General features: G+C 51.5%; 1 long non-coding RNA gene across 1 annotated transcript in view; it reads left to right on the top strand.

Annotated features, from left to right (window-relative positions):
* LOC115074573 overlaps nucleotides 1–17,014 on the top strand; it is a 152,064-nt gene extending 135,050 nt beyond the window's left edge. The window contains exons 2-3 of the long non-coding RNA XR_003852280.1: nucleotides 16,247–16,337; nucleotides 16,428–17,014. This is a non-coding gene — a long non-coding RNA (uncharacterized LOC115074573). The remainder of the gene's footprint in view (nucleotides 1–16,246; nucleotides 16,338–16,427) is intronic.
* The last annotated feature ends 335 nt before the right edge of the window (nucleotides 17,015–17,349 follow it).

Raw genomic sequence — 17,349 nt, 5'->3', positions numbered from 1 at the left:
CTGGCAAGCGACGATTCTCTGGTACATGACTCTGGACTGGCGGACGATGACCCTCTGGCACTCGATCTTGGACCCCGTCTGACTCGGCCCCCGTGGGTCCTCCTAAGTCCCAGCGGCCGGGTCCCTATGGGCTCCTCCTGGGGGGACTCCGGCTTCCAGGGTGAATCTCCTAAGTCCCAGCGGCCGAACTCCTACGAGCTCCTCTCGGGGGAGGATCGGCTTCCAGGGCGAAGATCTTCTCACCTCTACGCCAGCTCCACCGTCTCCTTCTTCCTCGCCAAAGCCCTTGGTCGCATAGGGCTTCCTTGGTTCTTCCCCGGCCATCCACGACTCTGTCCTTGCCGCCTCCCGGTTGGGACCACTGCTGCCACCTCGCTCAGCAGTTCATCCTTTGGTTCCGATCGGCCCAAGAGTCCACAAAACCAACAGATTGCAAGGCCATGGACCCGGCGGACCTTGCCGGCCTCAAGGCTATCCCGGGCATAGCCCAGAAGCTGCAACAGCAACAGACCTGCCTCGACACCTTGATGTCAACCGTTCAACGCCTGGCGGATCGGGTTGAGGGGGCCTCCGCAGCCCGCTCTGCGGCATCCTCGTCTCAGGCCAATGCGGGTGCCTCCGCCCCGGTACAGATGCCATCACCGCCCCGGTACTCAGGAGATCCGAAGGCGTGCCGGGGATTCCTCAACCAATGCTATATCCGCTTCGACCTTCTGCCTGCGCAATTCTCCACGGACCGGGTCAAGACGACCTACATTATTTCCCTCCTTGACGGGAGACCCTTGGCTTGGGCCTCCTCCCTCTGGGAGCGCCAGGATTCCCGACTGAATAACCTTGTACAGTTCGTCAAGGCTTTTCGGAGAATTTTTGACGAACCGTCTCGCACCTCTACGGCTGCCTCAGAACTGCTCCAGCTGAGACAAGGCAATCGCCCCCTAGAGGAATACGCTATGGAGTTCCAGACCCTCGCTTCCGAACTGGCCTGGGGGGAGGACAGCCTACATGGAATTTTCCTGGAGGGCCTTTCTCCACGGTTCCAGGATGAACTCGCGGCCCGGGACCTTCCGGACGATCTCCAAGAGCTCATAGAGCTGGCCAGACGAGTGGACCGACACATCCAGCACCGCTTCCGGGAGCGAAGGTCCCTCCAGGGGCAGGCCGCTCATCGAACCACGCCACCTCGGGTCCAAGCCTCGCCACCTGCGGCAGCTGCCCTTCCGCCTGAAGAACCCATGCAATTGGGCCGGGGTCCTCTTTCTGCCGAAGAACGGAGGCGTCGACGCTTGCAGGGGCTATGTCTCTACTGTGGTGGCAAGGGGCACTTTCTGGCTCGTTGCACTGAACGTCCGGGAAACGCCCGAACCTAGAGTCTAGTGGGGAGTTGATTCTAGGTAGTACCGCTTTGAACTCCCCATGTACCGTCCCGGCGAAACTCTGTCTCCCTGGAGGAGGATTCGATACCTTGGCACTGCTCGACTCCGGGTCCGGGGGGAATTTTATCCTCCGAGATCTGGTACAACAACTGCAGCTCGAGGTCTTGCCTCAGGAACCACCATTGCGGGTATCGTCCATCCAGGCGATTCCCCTCCCGGGGACCATTACCACTCGTACGCACCTTCTCCAGCTTCAGGTTGGGCTTCTTCATAGGGAGGAGATCTCTTTTCTCATCCTTGAGAAATCCATTCACCCGCTCATCTTAGGACTGCCCTGGCTGAGGAAACATTCTCCAGTGATAAACTGGGACTCGCTTCAGATCACGTCATGGGGGGCCGGCATGCGTCCACCGCTGCCTTCCTGCTCGTCCACTCCAGACGCTTCCGCTCCTGGCAGCCCCATTGATGGTGCCACCACAGTACCAGGCCTTCCGGGATGTCTTCTCTAAAGAGAAGGCTGAGTTACTACCTGAGCATCGGCCCTTTGATTGCGCGATTGATCTGCTGCCAGATACCACTCCACCTCGCGGTAGAGTTTACCTCTGTCTCTGCCGGAAACCAAGGCCATGTCGGCCTACATTAAAGAGAATCTGGACTGAGGGTTTATAAGACCATCTAACTCCCCGGCAGGAGCCGGCTTCTTCTTCGTGGCCAAGAAGGATGGGTCTCTTCGGCCCTGTATCGATTACCGGGGACTGAACCAGATCACCCGACGAGACCGCTATCCCTTACCCCTGATTCCGGAACTCCTGGATCGTCTGCAAGGGGCCCGCATCTTCACCAAGCTGGACCTTAGAGGGGCGTACAACCTTGTATGGATCCGACCGGGAGACGAGTGGAAGACCGCTTTTAATACCAGGGACGGTCATTATGAATACCTCGTCATGCCATTTGGTCTCTGTAACGCCCCAGCCGTGTTCCAAAATCTAATGAACGAGGTGCTTCGCGACCTCCTGTACACCTCAGTCATCGTTTACCTGGACGATGTGCTAATATACTCCCGGAAACTTGAGGAACATCGCCAACATGTTCGCCAGGTTTTGCTAAAGCTAAGAGAGAACCGACTGTATGCCAAGCTGGAGAAATGTCAATTCGAGGAGGAATCCTTGCCCTTTCTGGGGTACATCGTTTCCTCTACCGGCTTCTGCATGGATCCCGGTAAGGTCGCCGCTATCCGGAACTGGCCTCAACCTGTGGGAGTGAAGGCGCTTCAGCGTTTTTTAGGCTTCGCCAACTTCTACCGCCACTTTATCCCGCATTATTCCACCTTGGTGGTGCCTCTAACAGCCCTCACGCGCAAGGGTGCCGATGCACGTAGATGGACCCCAACCGCCGTACAGGCCTTCCAGGACCTTAAGGAGGCTTTCCTTCAGGACACCTGCCTCCGACATCCGGATCCCTTACGCCCATTCATAGTGGAGGTGGACGCCTCCAATGTGGCCGTCGGGGCCGTCCTGTCCCAGATCACCAAGGACGGTAAAGCCCGGCCATGTTCCTACTTCTCCCGTAAGTTTTCACCTGCCGAGAAGAATTACGGTATCGGGGATAAAGAGCTCCTAGCCATCAAACTAGCTTTTGAAGAGTGGCGCCAGTGGCTGGAGGGGGCTCAACATCCAATCATAGTTTACACGGACCACAAGAATTTGGAATATTTATCCCATGCCCAGAGGCTCAATCCCCGGCAGGCGCGCTGGTCCCTCTTTTTTAGTCGGTTCAATTTCTCCCTTCGGTACCGACCGGCGACCAAGAATGTCAGGGCAGACGCCCTTTCACGCACCACGGAGATCGAGGATACCCCTGAGACCCCTCAATACATTCTGGATCTGGCTAAAGTCCAATTGGCTGCCACCGAACTTGCACCAGCGGGGAAGACGGTAGTCCCCGTACGTTCGAGAAAGAGGGCCCTAGCTTGGGCACACGACTCTCTGATGGCCGGCCATCCTGGGATCGCCCGGACTCTTGAATTACTAACAGAATTCTATTGGTGGCCACGGGTGAAGGAGGATGTCCGTCTATATGTACAATCTTGTCCCACGTGCGCACGGCAGAAACCCTTACCTGATCGTCCTTGGGGTCTCCTCCAGCCACTCCCCGTACCCACGGAACTGTGGACTCACATCTCCACGGATTTCGTAGTAGAATTGCCCCCGTCTCAGGGTAAGACTGTGGTTTGGGTCACTGTTGACCGCTTCTCGAAAATGGCCCATTTTGTGCCACTTGCCAAGTTGCCCACGGCTCCTGAGTTAGCTGAACTGTTCGTCCATCATGTCTTCCGACTGCATGGTTTGCCTCTACATATTGCCTCGGACCAAGGGCCCCAATTCACGGCAAAATACTGGCGGGCGCTCTGCAGGAAATTTGGGGTTCAGCTAGACTTAACCACGGCGTTTCACTCTCAGGGCAACGGTCAAGTTGAACGCACAAATCGAACTCTGAAGGCATTCCTCCGAGCCTTGGTAGGGGAGCAGCAGGACAACTGGGTCGCTCTTCTTCCGTGGGCCGAGTTCTCGTATAAGAACATAAGAACATAAGAAAATGCCATACTGGGTCAGACCAAGGGTCCATCAAGCCCAGCATCCTGTTTCCAACAGTGGCCAATCCAGGCCATAGAACCTGGCAAGTACCCAAAAACTAAGTCTATTCCATGTAACCATTGCTAATGGCAGTGGCTATTCTCTAAGTGAACTTAATAGCAGGTAATGGACTTCTCCTCCAAGAACTTATCCAATCCTTTTTTAAACACAGCTATACTAACTGCACGAACCACATTCTCTGGCAACAAATTCCAGAGTTTAATTGTGCGTTGAGTAAAAAAGAACTTTCTCCGATTAGTTTTAAATGTGCCCCATGCTAACTTCATGGAGTGTCCATCGACACTCGACACTCCGCCACGCTACAGTCTCCCTTCCAGTTGGTTTATGGGAAGGTTCCCAAACCTCCTCTACCATTGCCAGTATCTGTCTCCTCACCAGCGGCGCAACTGACGGCCAGCCAGATTCACAACCTTTGGCACGCCACACAAGAGAAGCTTCACCGCACCGCTGCCTGGTTCAAGGCTTGCGCGGATAGGTCTCGGCGACCCGCCCCAGTGTTTCTGCCCGGATCTAAGGTATGGCTCAGTACTAAGAACATCCAGCTTCGGATCCCGTCCATGAGGCTAGCACCTTGCTACATTGGACCCTTCCGGGTAGCCGAACGTGTTGGCGCGGTTTCCTACCGCCTACGTCTTCCATCTACCCTTCGGATACATGACGTCTTCCATGTCTCCCTCCTCAAGCCGGTGGTCCTCTCCCACTTTCGACCTCTGCCTCCGGAGCCCACTGATGTCGCTTCTGACCCTGGAGCCACGTACACAGTTAAGGAGGTGTTGGATGTCCGGTTCCGTCGTCATCGCTGGGAATATCTCCTTTCTTGGGAAGGGTACGGTCCTGAGGAGAACTCGTGGGAACCCTCCTCTCACATCCTGGATAAGGATCTCCTCCGCTGGTTCCATCTGGCCCATCCGGCCAAGCCACGACCCCCGGGGAGGGGGCGCAGGGGAGGGGGTACTGTTGTGATCCCGGGCCGTCCCCGGGATCGCCACTCACCCCGATGAGGTCCTTCTCCTGCCCCGACCCGGTTCCAGGCTCTCCCGAACCGCGGTCGGGCCGTGCAGGCCCCGAGAACGGCGCTCCCACGCCGTGCTGGCTGCCGGCGTTCTCTCGCGGCTGGCCCCGCCCCCTAGCCACGCGCGCGCGGCAGGTCCCGGCTCTTAAAGGGGCCAGCGCGGGAAACTGCAGCACTGCCCCAGAATGACGTCAGACGCCCTCAGGGTATTTAAACCCTGCAACGAGATCTTCTCCTTGCCTTGCAACGAGGTTCCCAGGTATTCCTGACTCCAGTTGCTGCGTTCCTGTATCGTCTTGGTCTCTTCCTGGCTTTTGACCCCGGACTGGCTTACGGTGATTCTTTGGCTTCTGACCCCGGACTGGCTTACGGTGATTCTCTGGCTTCTGACCCCGGACTGGCTTACGGTGATCCCTTGGTTCCTGACTCTGGCCTGGCAAGCGACAATTCTCTGGTACACGACTCTGGACTGGCGGACGACGACCCTCCAGCACTTGATCTTGGACCCCGTCTGACTCGGCCCCCGCGGGTCCTCCTAAGTCCCAGTGGCCGGGTCCCTACAGGCTCCTCCTGGGGGGACTCCGGCTTCCAGGGTGAATCTCCTAAGTCCCAGCGGCCGAACTCCTATGAGCTCCTCTCGGGGGAGGATCGGCTTCCAGGGCGAAGATCTTCTCACCTCTACGCCAGCTCCACCGTCTCCTTCTTCCTCGCCAAAGCCCTTGGTCGCATAGGGCTTCCTTGGTTCTTCCCCGGCCATCCACGACTCCGTCCTTGCCGCCTCCCGGTCGGGACCACTGCTGCCACCTCGCTCAGCAGTTCATCCTTTGGTTCCGATCGGCCCAAGGGTCCACGAAACCAACAATTTTAAATATTCAAAAGTGAAGTATTATGGGCAGCCAGTACAAATATTCCTGGACATAGCCAGAATTACACAGACAAAAAGGAAAAAATTTATAGCAATGAGGGAGGAGGTAACTACTAGAGGAGCGAAATTCATATTGTGTTATCCCTGTAAATGCTTACTTTTTCATAATGATTCTAGATATGTATTTAGTGACCCCGAACAGCTACGTCAATATTTAGATTTGCATTCTCTGTCCTAATATACCTAGTCAAGGAGTTGGATTAGATAGTATCGGATAAATCCAGCATGGATAGAGATTTAATTTGTTTAGTACCTTAGATTCTGCTCGATATTTGACTGGTTCCCCCATTACTTAAGTATCTGATCAATGTGGTATAAACCAGAAGTTAAAAGAATTTCCTGTAAATTATAATGGATTAAGTGATCATTTTGTTTATAATTACTTGTTAAATTGATATTTCATTCCTGTATAACCACATTGTATGATTGTTCTTTATTTTGTTTAAAAATGCAATAAAAAAAAAGAAAAAAAAGAAATATTAAACAAATACTTCTGTTCTGTGTTCACTAAAGAAGACCCTGGAGAAGGACCATTGCTAGTTAACAAACTAGAGGGGAATGGAGTAGATGTAACTCCATTTACAGTAGAGAATGTATGGGAAGAGCTGAGGAAACTGAAAGTGGACAAAGCCATGGGGCCTGATGAGGTTCAACCCAGGATACTGAGGGAGCTCAGAGATGTGCTGGCAGGTCCGCTGTGTGACCTGTTCAATAGATCCCTAGAAACGGGAGTGGTGCCGAGTGACTGGAGAAGAGAGGTGGTGATCCCAGAGAAGAGGCTGGTAATTACAGACCGGTTAGCCTCACCTCGGTGGTGGGAAAAGTAATGGAGTCGCTGTTAAAAGAAGGAATAGTGAGCTATCTACAGTCGGAAGAATTGCTGGACCTGAGGCAGCATGGATTCACCAGGGGAAGATCCTGTCAGACAAATCTGATAGAGTTTTTTGACTGGGTAACCAAGGAATTGGATCAAGGAAGAGCGCTCGATGTCATCTACTTGGATTTCAGCAAAGCTTTTGATACGGTTCCACACAGGAGACTGGTGAATAAAATAAGAAGCTTAGGAGTGAGTGCCAAGGTGGTGACCTGGATTGCAAACTGGTTGACGGACAGAAGTCAATGTGTTATGGTAAATGGAACTAACTCTGAAGAGAGAGCGGTGTTGAGTGGAGTGCCGCAAGGGTCAGTGTTGGGACCGATCCTGTTCAATATCTTTGTGAGCGACATTGTGGATGGGATAGAAGGTAAGGTTTGTCTTTTTGCGGATGACTCTAAGCTCTGCAACAGAGTGGACATGCTGGAAGGAGTGGAGAGAATGAGACGGGATTTAAGGAAACTGGAAGAGTGGTCGAAGATATGGCAGCTGAGATTCAATGCCAAGAAGTGCAGAGTCATGCATATGGGGTGTGGAAATCCGGAAGAACCGTATTCGATGGGGGGAGAAGGGCTGATGTGCACGGGGCAGGAGAGAGACTTTGGGGTGATAGTGTCTAATGATCTGAAGTCGGCGAAACAATGTGACAAGGCGATAGCTAAAGCCAGAAGAATGCTGGGCTGCATAGAGAGGAATATCGAGTAAGAAAAGGGAAGTGATTATCCCCTTGTACAGGTCCTTGGTGAGGCCTCACCTGGAGTACTGTGTTCAATATCTCCGTATCTCCGAAGGGACAGAGACAGGATGGAGGTGGTCAAGAGAAGGGCGACCATAAAAGTGGAGGGTCTTCATCAAATGACTTATGAGGAGAGATTGAAGAATCTAAGTATGTACACCCTGGAGGAAAGGAGGAGCAGATACTTGAAAGGTTTTAATGATCCAAAAACAATGACAAACCTTTTCCGTTGCAAAAAAATCAGCAGAACCAGGGGTCACGATTTAAAACTCCAGGGAGGAAGACTCAGAACCAATGTCAGGAAGTATTTCTTCACGGAGAGGGTGGTGGATGCCTGGAACGTCCTTCCGTTGGAAGTGGTGAAGACTAAAACTGTGAAGGATTTCAAAGGGGCATGGGATAAATACTAGAGATGTGAATCGTGTGATCGATCGTCTTAACGATCGATTTCGGCTGGGGGGGGAGGGAATTGGATCGTCGCGGTTTTGTTTTTGTAAATATCGTGTAAATCGTAAATCGGGGGAGGGTGGGAAAACCGGCACACTAAAACATCCCTAAAACCCACCCCGACCCTTTAAAATAAATCCCCCACCCTCCCGATCCCCCCCAAAATGCCTTAAATTACCTGGAGTCCAGAGCGGGGGTCCCGGTGTGATCTTTTACTCTCGGGCCTGCGGTGCGTTGTAGAAATGGCGCCGGCGCTACCTTTGCCCTGTCATATGACAGTTCAAAAGTAGCGCCGGTGCCATTTTGTTTTTTGTCCCCCGACGTCAGGAGCGTAGGAGATCGCTCCTGGACCCCCGCTGGACCCCCAGGGACTTTTGGCCAGCTTGGGGGGGCCTCCTGACCCCCACAAGACTTGCCAAAAGTCCAGCAGGGGTCCAGCGGGGGGCCGGCCGTACGGCAACACGATTTGACTGCAGGAGGTCGTTCCCGGACCCCGCTGGACTCCCAGGGACTTTTTTGTGCAAAATGGCGCCGACCGTACAGCAACACGATTCGACTGCAGGAGGTCGTTCCGGACACCCGCTGGACTTTTGGCAAGTCTTGTGGGGGTCAGGAGGCTCCCCCAAGCTGGCCAAAAGTCCCTGGGGGTCCAGTGGGGGTCCAGGAGCGATCTGCTACGCTCCTGACGTCGGGGGACAAAAAACAAAATGGCACCGGCGCTACTTTTGAACTGTCATATGACAGGGCAAAGGTAGCGCCGGCGCCATTTCACATGTCGTGATGCCAAACAGCGTGATGTCACGCCTTGAGCGGCCCAATTGCACGCACAGGGGCCGCTTTCGCCCGTGCAGGCATCCATCTTCGCCGGGAGGCAGGGGAGCCGCGGTCCATCTCCGCCGATGTCCGTCTCAGGAGGAGGGCTGCGAAAAAAGTAAGTTGTTGCTTTACACTGCCAGTCCTCTCTTCCCTCCTCCCGAAGCAAGGCTGCTTTACGCGCCTTGCTTCGGGAGGAGGGGAGAGAGGACTGGCAATCCCGAGCATAGGAGAACCGTCCACTTTGTTGCCACTTTTTTTTTTTTTTTTGCTTTTTTAGATTTTTTCCGCTTTCGTTGCTTCGGGAGGAGGGGGAGAGGACTGGGGCTGCCCCGGAGACCAGCACCCATTGACGCGGCCAGGGCAGGTGAGCGGGGGCTGGGGGAAAGTTTGCCGCCTACCCTTACCCCTGCCTCTAACGCAGGGGTAAGGGTAGGCGGTAAGTTAGCAGGTTAAACGCGCGGCAAAACGGCAGGGTAAAAAAGCGATAGTCGGGGCGCGCGTTACTGTATGGGAGGGAATAGCTAATTCTATCGTTTACATCTAATATACATGCCGCGGGCGGAAGGGATTACCCGGTGATTTAAAGAGGCAGTAAGAATCGGATAAAGAGGATTGTGTATCGCAGGAAGGGCTAACGCGGCCGGAAAGTGAGTAGAAAGCGGGTTAGGAGCGGGGTAACCACGGCCACACTTTACTGTATTGACTCATCAATTAAGCTATTTCACTTAGATGCAGGTCCAACACTGCTTTCTACATTAATGGCGGGGGTGGAAGGGAAATAGAATATAAAAAAGGTTACTAAGAGCCAAGAGAAACAGACAAGTATGTGAGAGGAAAAAAAGTGCGAAAGCTTGCTGGGCAGACTGGATGGGCTGTTTGGTCTTCTTCTGCCATCATTTCTATGTTTCTATGGTGCTTCATTCTTCACTGTGAAAGCAAAGGGAAAATGATCTTTGATAGATTTGTTGGTTAAGGCAGGAAGAGGCTTTAGAATGTTTGAGATGTTATTAAAAGCAGATGAAAACTTTGCTCAGATGTTTGCTCCATGAAGAACTTTGCTCTTTTTGTGTAGAATTATATGGGCAGCTGTCTTTGTTCTGCTATCAGCATTACTGTTTGCTCAGAAAATTGAAATCGGAATTGTCATTGCAGTTTCTCCACTTTGCATTGAGCAGGCATTTTTTTAAATTTATCTTTTGTTTACTGTAATTGAAATATCCCTTTTGAAAGTTTAAAACATTAAAGTCTATAGCTGGTACATATACTCTCAAGCCAGTTACCTTAATTCTAGCAAACACTTTTGTAAATGAATAATTCTCCCCAACCTATTTACTTTATACCTTAATGTAGTTTGGGATTTACTTATATATTCAGGCAACATTTTCCTTTGCATTAACTTGTTTATTTAGCTTTGATCTGATAACGGGAGTATAGCTCTTTAAAGCTAATCAGAAATGTATTTAGATCAATAAAACATTTTCTACTACAGATTGTTTGCAAACTATCATTAAATCAGCTATAGTACCTAAAGATTGGATGGTGGCCAACGTAATGCCAGTTTTGAAAAAAGGGTCCCAGGAGTGATCCAGGAAACTACAGACTGGTGAGTCTGACATCAATGCCAGGAAGAATGGTTGAAATTATTATAAATAATCAAATTACTGAGCATATACTGTAGATAACTTTGTCCCATTAAACAATGACTAACATGGATTTAGCGAAGGGAAGTCTTGCCTCATCAATCTGCTACATTTTTTTAAAGAGGTGAATAATCATGTGGATAAAGGTGAGTCAGTTGATATATCTGGATTTTCAGAAAGCGTTTGACAAAATACCCAATGAGAGACTCGAGGAAATTAAAAAGTCATGGGATAGGAGGCAATGTTCTATTGTGAAACTGAGAACTGGTTAAACATAGAAAATAGAGAGTAGGGCTAAATGGTCAATTTCTCAATGGAGAAAGGTGAATAGTGGAGGCACCAGGGATCTGTATTGAGACCACTGATTTTTAACATTTATCAGTGACTTAGAGATGGGAACAATGAGTGAGGGGATCACATTAGCTGATACAAAATTATTCAAATTTGTTAATTCACAAGAGGATTGTGAGAAATTTGTAAGAAGACCTTATGAGACTGGGAGAGGGCATCCAAATGATAGATGACATTTAATGTGAACAATTGCAAAGTGATGCTCATAGGGAAGAGCAACCCAAATTCTAGCTACACAACGCAAGGTTCCAAATTGGGAGTCACCACCCAGGAAAAGGATCTAGGTGTCATTGTGGATATGTTGAAATTCTCTGCTCAGTATGCAGCTGTGACCAAGAAAGCAAATGGAATGCTAGGAATTATTAGGAAAGGAATGGGGAATAAAACAGACTATCATAATGCCTCTGTATTGCTCCATGGTAACATAGTAATGACAGAAGAAAAAGAGAAAATGGTCCATCTAGTTTATGCATCAAGGGCCGGATTATAAGATGTACGTGTGGGCATACATTTCTGCGCGCAACCTGGCGCGCACAAATGTATGCCCGATTTTATAACACCTTGCATGCGCTGAGCCCTAGGGAGCGGCCTCGGAGGGAACTTTCCTTTCGCTCCCCCCACCTTCCCCTCCCTTCCCCTACCTAACCCACCCCCCAGCCCTACCTAAAACCCCCCCTAACTTTTGTTTTACAAGTTGCGCCTGCCTCTGGGCAGGCGTAGGTTGCGCGCTTGCCAAGTGCCGGTGCACAATCCCCCAGCCTAGCAGCCCTAGGGTGGCGTCTGGCCACGCCCCACCCTGCCCTCGCCCCACCCCAGACCGCCCACACCCCGCCCCTTTTTTCAAGCCCCGGGACATACGCTCATCCCAGTTCTTTGCGCGCGTCACCGGACCTATGCAGAATAGGCTCGGTGCGCGTAACCCTCCTACACGCGTAAATTCATCTGGATTTACACTCGTAGGGTTTTTAAAATCTGCCCCCAAGTTCCTTAAGGTAGTAACTGCTGCCCCTTGGAGGTTATCCTCATATGTTTTATTAAGGGTAGTAACTGCCACTTCGTGCAGATTACCCCCAAGCCTTAATTTAAGGGTAGTAATATTTACAGTGAAAACCAAGCAACTTTCAAACATAACAAAATTATTGCTAGCAACATTTTTACAGGGTAAGCAGCCTTCTTAATAATTAAGACAATGCTGTTTGAACATGCTTTACTTTTTGACTTAGCCTAGGTGGAGACCTGTGCTTTATCCCTAAAGTCTGCATTTCAGTACCCCAGACTATAAAAGTCAGGGCCCAGCATTGGCTGTCTTCTGAATCCAGTTCTGCTTTTTCCCCCACCATCAAAACAGAGAGCGATGTTACAGTTGTATCGCAAGCATCAAGACTAATTGGTTAAGGATAATAATCATCATGCTTTCTGTTAAGGGTAGTAACTGCTGCTCCCTAAAGGTTACTCCCATGTACCCTTTCTTTCATTTCCAATCTCTAGTCTTTAAGGATCGACAGTGTTTACCCCATGCCCCTTTGAATTTGTTTTTATTCTCACCACCTATTTTGGAAGAGCATTCCAGACACACAGCATCCTCTTCATGAAGAAATAGTTCCTGACGTTGGTTCTGAGTTGTCCCCCCTAGAGTTTTGTATTGTGAGCCCTGGTTCTACAGTTTCCTTTGCAATGGAAAAGGTTTGAAGTTCATGCATCATTAAGACCTTTCAGGTATCTGAAGATCTGTATTATATCTCCCCTGCACCTCCTCTCTTCCAGGGTATTCATATTTAGATCCTTCAGCCTCTACACCAATTTTCAAAAAGGTTTCCAGAGGTGATCTGAGCAACTATAGACTGATAAACTTGATGTCTGTGCCTGATAAAATTGTTGAAGCTATACCTGAGAACAAAATTACTGGTCATATGGATATGTTGTGGACCCGACCCGCAGAGGTCCGTGGGCCAGTCCCCCGCCTACCTCTGGGTGGCTCGCTGCGGCAGCGGCATCGGTAAGGCCTGCTTCAGCCTTCTTGGCCCTCTGCACAGCACTCCCTCGGCAAGGGAGACGCCGCCGACATCCTCCAGATGGTCCCGCCCCTTTAGGCGCGCGCACACTGGGACTCCAAAGTTAAAGGGACCAGCACGGGAACCGGCAGCTCCGCTCCCCATCCTAACCCCCATCCTAAAGAGCCTCCATTGGTTACCTATACACTTTAGAATAATATACAAAGCCATTCTTACCACATACAAAAATATCCACCTACTGGCTCCCATTGACCTACAGATCCCTCTCCAACTACATAATTCATCAAGACCAACAAGAGATGCCTACAAAGGATCGCTACAGGTACCACCGCCCAAATCTACCAGACACATCACGCTAAGAGATCGGGCATTCTCTACAGCCATTCCACCGTTATGGAACTCCATCCCCTCAAACCTCAGACTGGAAACATGCATCTCAACTTTTAAAAAAAGACTAAAAACATGGATATTCATACAAGCATTCCCGGACTCAAACTGACCTATCTCTTCCACACCAATCCTTATCACCACCTACACCATGATTAACCACCTCCACTATTGTTTACTTGTTTAAATTAATTATTAACCTGTCCTTTCTCTTCTTTCTCTGCCAAGTTCTAATCACCCTGTTATATGTAACTGCCTTTTCCGCACCATTGTTTTAGTTTATGTTCACAATGCACCCCTGTTTTATGTGAACCAGCATGATGGGACTGCGCTCTCGAATGCCGGTATATAAAAACCTGAAATAAATAAATAAATAAATAAATGTCAGATGCCGGCAGGGATTTAAACCCTGCAGCCTGTCCTATCCCTTGCCTTGCAACGAGGTTCTCTCTGCTTCAGAGTTACTAGTTGCTGTTCTTCTGTTCCTGGCTTCTGACTTCGGCTTCGTCCCTGGCTTCTGACTTTGGCTTCGTCCCTGGCTTCTGACTTTGGCTTGGTACCTTGCTTCTGATTTTGGCTTCGTCTGTGTCTTCTGACTTTGGCTTTGTCTGTGGCTTCTGACTTCGGCTTCTGTTCCTGGCTTCTGACTTCAGCTTGACTTGGTATCCTGTTCTGCTCCATCCAGGAGACCCCGCCTAAGTCCAAGCGGCTCGGGTCCTCATGGGCTCCTCCTGGGGGGACCTCGGGCTTCCAGTGGTGAAGATTCCACCGGTCTCCTGCTCTGTGCCAACTCCCGGCTTCAACCTCCACTGTAGGCCTACCCACGGTGCGCCATCACCAGTCCTAGCCTGCTCAAGGGTTCATGAAATCCAACAGTTTGCAAGGCCATGGACCCGGCGGACCTGGCTGACCTTCAGGCCATTCCTGGAATTGCCCAGCACCTGCAGCAGCAGCAGCATTGCCTAGATGTCTTGACGGCAACAGTAGAGAGGCTGGCCAAGAGTCTGGATGCCACACCTGCAGCAGTATCCCTCGCACTGGTTTCTTTGCCCAGTTCTGGACCAGTGACATCCACACAACTGCCGATACCCTCCAGGTACTCAGGGGAAGCGAAGCAGTATCGCGGATTCCTCAACCAGTGTACATACGTTTCACCTTGCTGCCTTCTCAGTTCCCGACTGACCTTGTGAAAACCAGCTATATTGTGTTATGGCCACCGGCCGTGGCATCCCATGACCGGGGCCAGGCCACACTGTCATGGCCGCCGGCCGCAGTGGTCCACGACCGGGGCCAAATACCTGCCCACAAGGTCCGGCAGTCGCTGGGCTGCTCCCTTCGACATTCTCTGCACAGCTGCTGCTGCTGCTGAACCTGGCCGCATGGTCCGGCGATGCCGGGCTGACTCCTCCCCCTCTGTGTTACTAAGAGCTGCGCACGTAGCTGAAGAGATCATTTAAAGGGGCCATGACAGGAAGTTGTCGTGGATCCTTCCTGATGAAGTTCCATTGGCTCAGGTATTTAAGGCAAGGTCTGTTCCTCAGACCTTGCCTTGGGATAGAGGCTCTTGAGGGAGTTTCCTGTGCTCCGTATCCTGGTTCCATTCTCCGTCCTGCTCCTGATTTCACTTGGACTGCTTCCTTGACCTTGATCTTCGGACCAGCTGCGGTGACTCCTTGGTTGACCCTGGACTGGCTTTGGACCCTTCTTCTGCTTTTCCCCGAACTGGCTTTGGACCCTTCTTCTGCTTTTCCCTGAACTGGCTTCGGACCTTTCTCCTGCTTTGTCCCTGGACTGGCTTCGGACCTGATTGCTCCTGGACTGGCTTCGGACCATTCTCCTGACTTGCTTCTGGACTGGCTTACGATCCTTCTCTGGATTGTGACCCTGGAACCAACTCTTGACTATTATTCGACTCACACTTCCGGACTGTCTACGATCTGCTGGAGGCACCAGCCGTCTGGAAACCACGACCTGCAGGAGGCGCCTGCATCCAGACCTACATTCAGTTTTCGGTGAGTCTCTTAAGTCCCAGTGGCCGGGTTCCTATGGGCTCCTCCCGGGGGAACCACGAGCTTCCAGGGCGAAGTCTTCATTCTTCTACTGAATCTTCGAGCCTTGCCCTCCAACGGTAGGGACCAGAGAGGGTTAATTCTCTCTTTGGTAGCATTAACCTTACCTCGGGACAAGGGTCCACCTCCAGGCTCACAACATATTGGGGTAGATTTTAAAAGGAGCACGCGCGACGGTAGAACTGCGTGCGTTCCAGTGCATACAGCGGATGTTAGTAATTTTGCATAGCATGCGCACATCTGCGCACGCTACTCAAAATACGCGCATATATGGAGGATGAGTTGTGCGCATAGCTTAATTAGCTGCGCGTGTATCGTACGCGCGCGGCTTGTGCGTGAAGGTATACTTGTGTGCGCCGGTATTTGTGCATCTGCCGAAATTGCGCACGCGTGCCCGTACGCATGCGAACGCGAAGGCGGGACTTCCCGTTCCGCACAAAGCACAAAATGGCAGGGCGTGCTAGGCAGCCCAACTTCACCACCAGGGACGTTGAACTGCTGGTGTCTCTGGTGGTGAGATGAGAACGGTGGCTCTTTCCTGTGCAGGGACGCCGCCCGGACTTCAGGCACCTCAGGCAGTCATGGAGGAGGCTGCAAAGCTGATTTAATGAGCAAGCCTCCCACCCCCGTAGAGTAAGTAGAATGTACAACAGTTGATGTGGTGAATGTGGGAGTGTGAATGTCACGTTAGGCCTCACTGGAGGAACCAGATTATTGTAGGCTCATATTTACTGCACTGTAGAAAGTGGGTTCTTTCATGCTGTTACTTAACACTGGTTTGGACTGTGTTGTGTTTTGCCTCAATTGTCAATGCTGATAACTACTATTATGATTACTGAAGAATATCATGGTCATCAGTCATTAATGTTGTCACACCCACATCCAAGTATTCAGTTACTATTCTGACTATCAGAGTACAGTAATAGTTCTCCCTCCTTTCTTTCTAATAGATAGAGGACCTGAAGAAGAAAGCCTGGTGGCTGCGCCTACATAGGCCGAGGTGGCTGGAGCGGCTGTGGGCACAGCGGGCTGGGCCTGGTGGTAAGTGACCCCTCCAAGCTACTGGAATGTGGTATCCCCCTTCTGAACGTAAATGTACAGTGTATTCAGATGTCTCCTTTTGTTTCACAGATGCTGATGAGGCCATGCCAGGCCCAGCTGCAGGAGAAGGAGCTGCAGCCGCTCCAGGGGTGGAGGCGGATTCTCCCCCCCCCCCACCCCCCAGGAGGAGACGTCACCCTCATCCGTCACCTCCCCGGGCACAGGCGTGCCCCGGGCCTTCCCCTAGCCCCCCCCCCCCACCCCCGTAGGGCAACCTCCCCGTTTTGCCCGTGAGGTTAGGAACGCGGGGGCATGCAGGGGCCAGCCTTTGCTGGCCCAGGGAGGTATTCATGGCCCTCTTGTGCCTCATCGGCCCCCCTCACGGCACCAGTGAAGAGGCCCATCCCCGGGGGCACGCTCCCCCGAGGATGAGCCTCTCACATATGGCCAATTCCTGGCATTCGTGAGGGGGGGTCCAAGAGGGACTGAGGGCTGTGAATGCCTTCCAGGAGAGGATGATCTGGAACACAGATCGGATCACCAGGGCTCTACAGCTGCTTCGTGCAGCTGTACGGGTCCTGGGGGAGATGATCCGTCATCTGTGATCATACTCTCTGGTCCCTGCCTCCCTAACCTCACGGGAGTTTTGTTTTCTGTAAATAGTTTTGCTCCTTAGACTACCCCTCTCCATCCTTTTTTTTTTTTGTGTAAATATTGTACAAATGGTAGCCTAAAATACAAGTTTTATTAAGCAAAACGGTGTGGTCATTTCAGGGAAGGGTGGAAGGGGCCATGTATTGTGCAAGTGTTGGAGGGAGGGAAGGAAAGTGGGAGAGGGAGGGAAGGAGGGAAGGAGGGAGGGAAGGAGGGAGGGAATGTGGTGGAGGGAAGGAGGGAGGAACGGTGGTGGAGGGAAGGAAGGTGGGAGAGGGAGGGAAGGTGGGAGGAGGAGGGAAGGAGGGAGGGAAGGTGGGAGAGGGAAGGAAGGAGGGAGGGAAGGAAGGTGGGAGAG

This window comes from Rhinatrema bivittatum, chromosome 12 (assembly GCF_901001135.1).
Source record: "Rhinatrema bivittatum chromosome 12, aRhiBiv1.1, whole genome shotgun sequence".
Classification (NCBI taxonomy): Eukaryota; Metazoa; Chordata; class Amphibia; order Gymnophiona; family Rhinatrematidae; genus Rhinatrema; species Rhinatrema bivittatum.
This window is presented reverse-complemented; position numbering and strand designations above follow the sequence as displayed.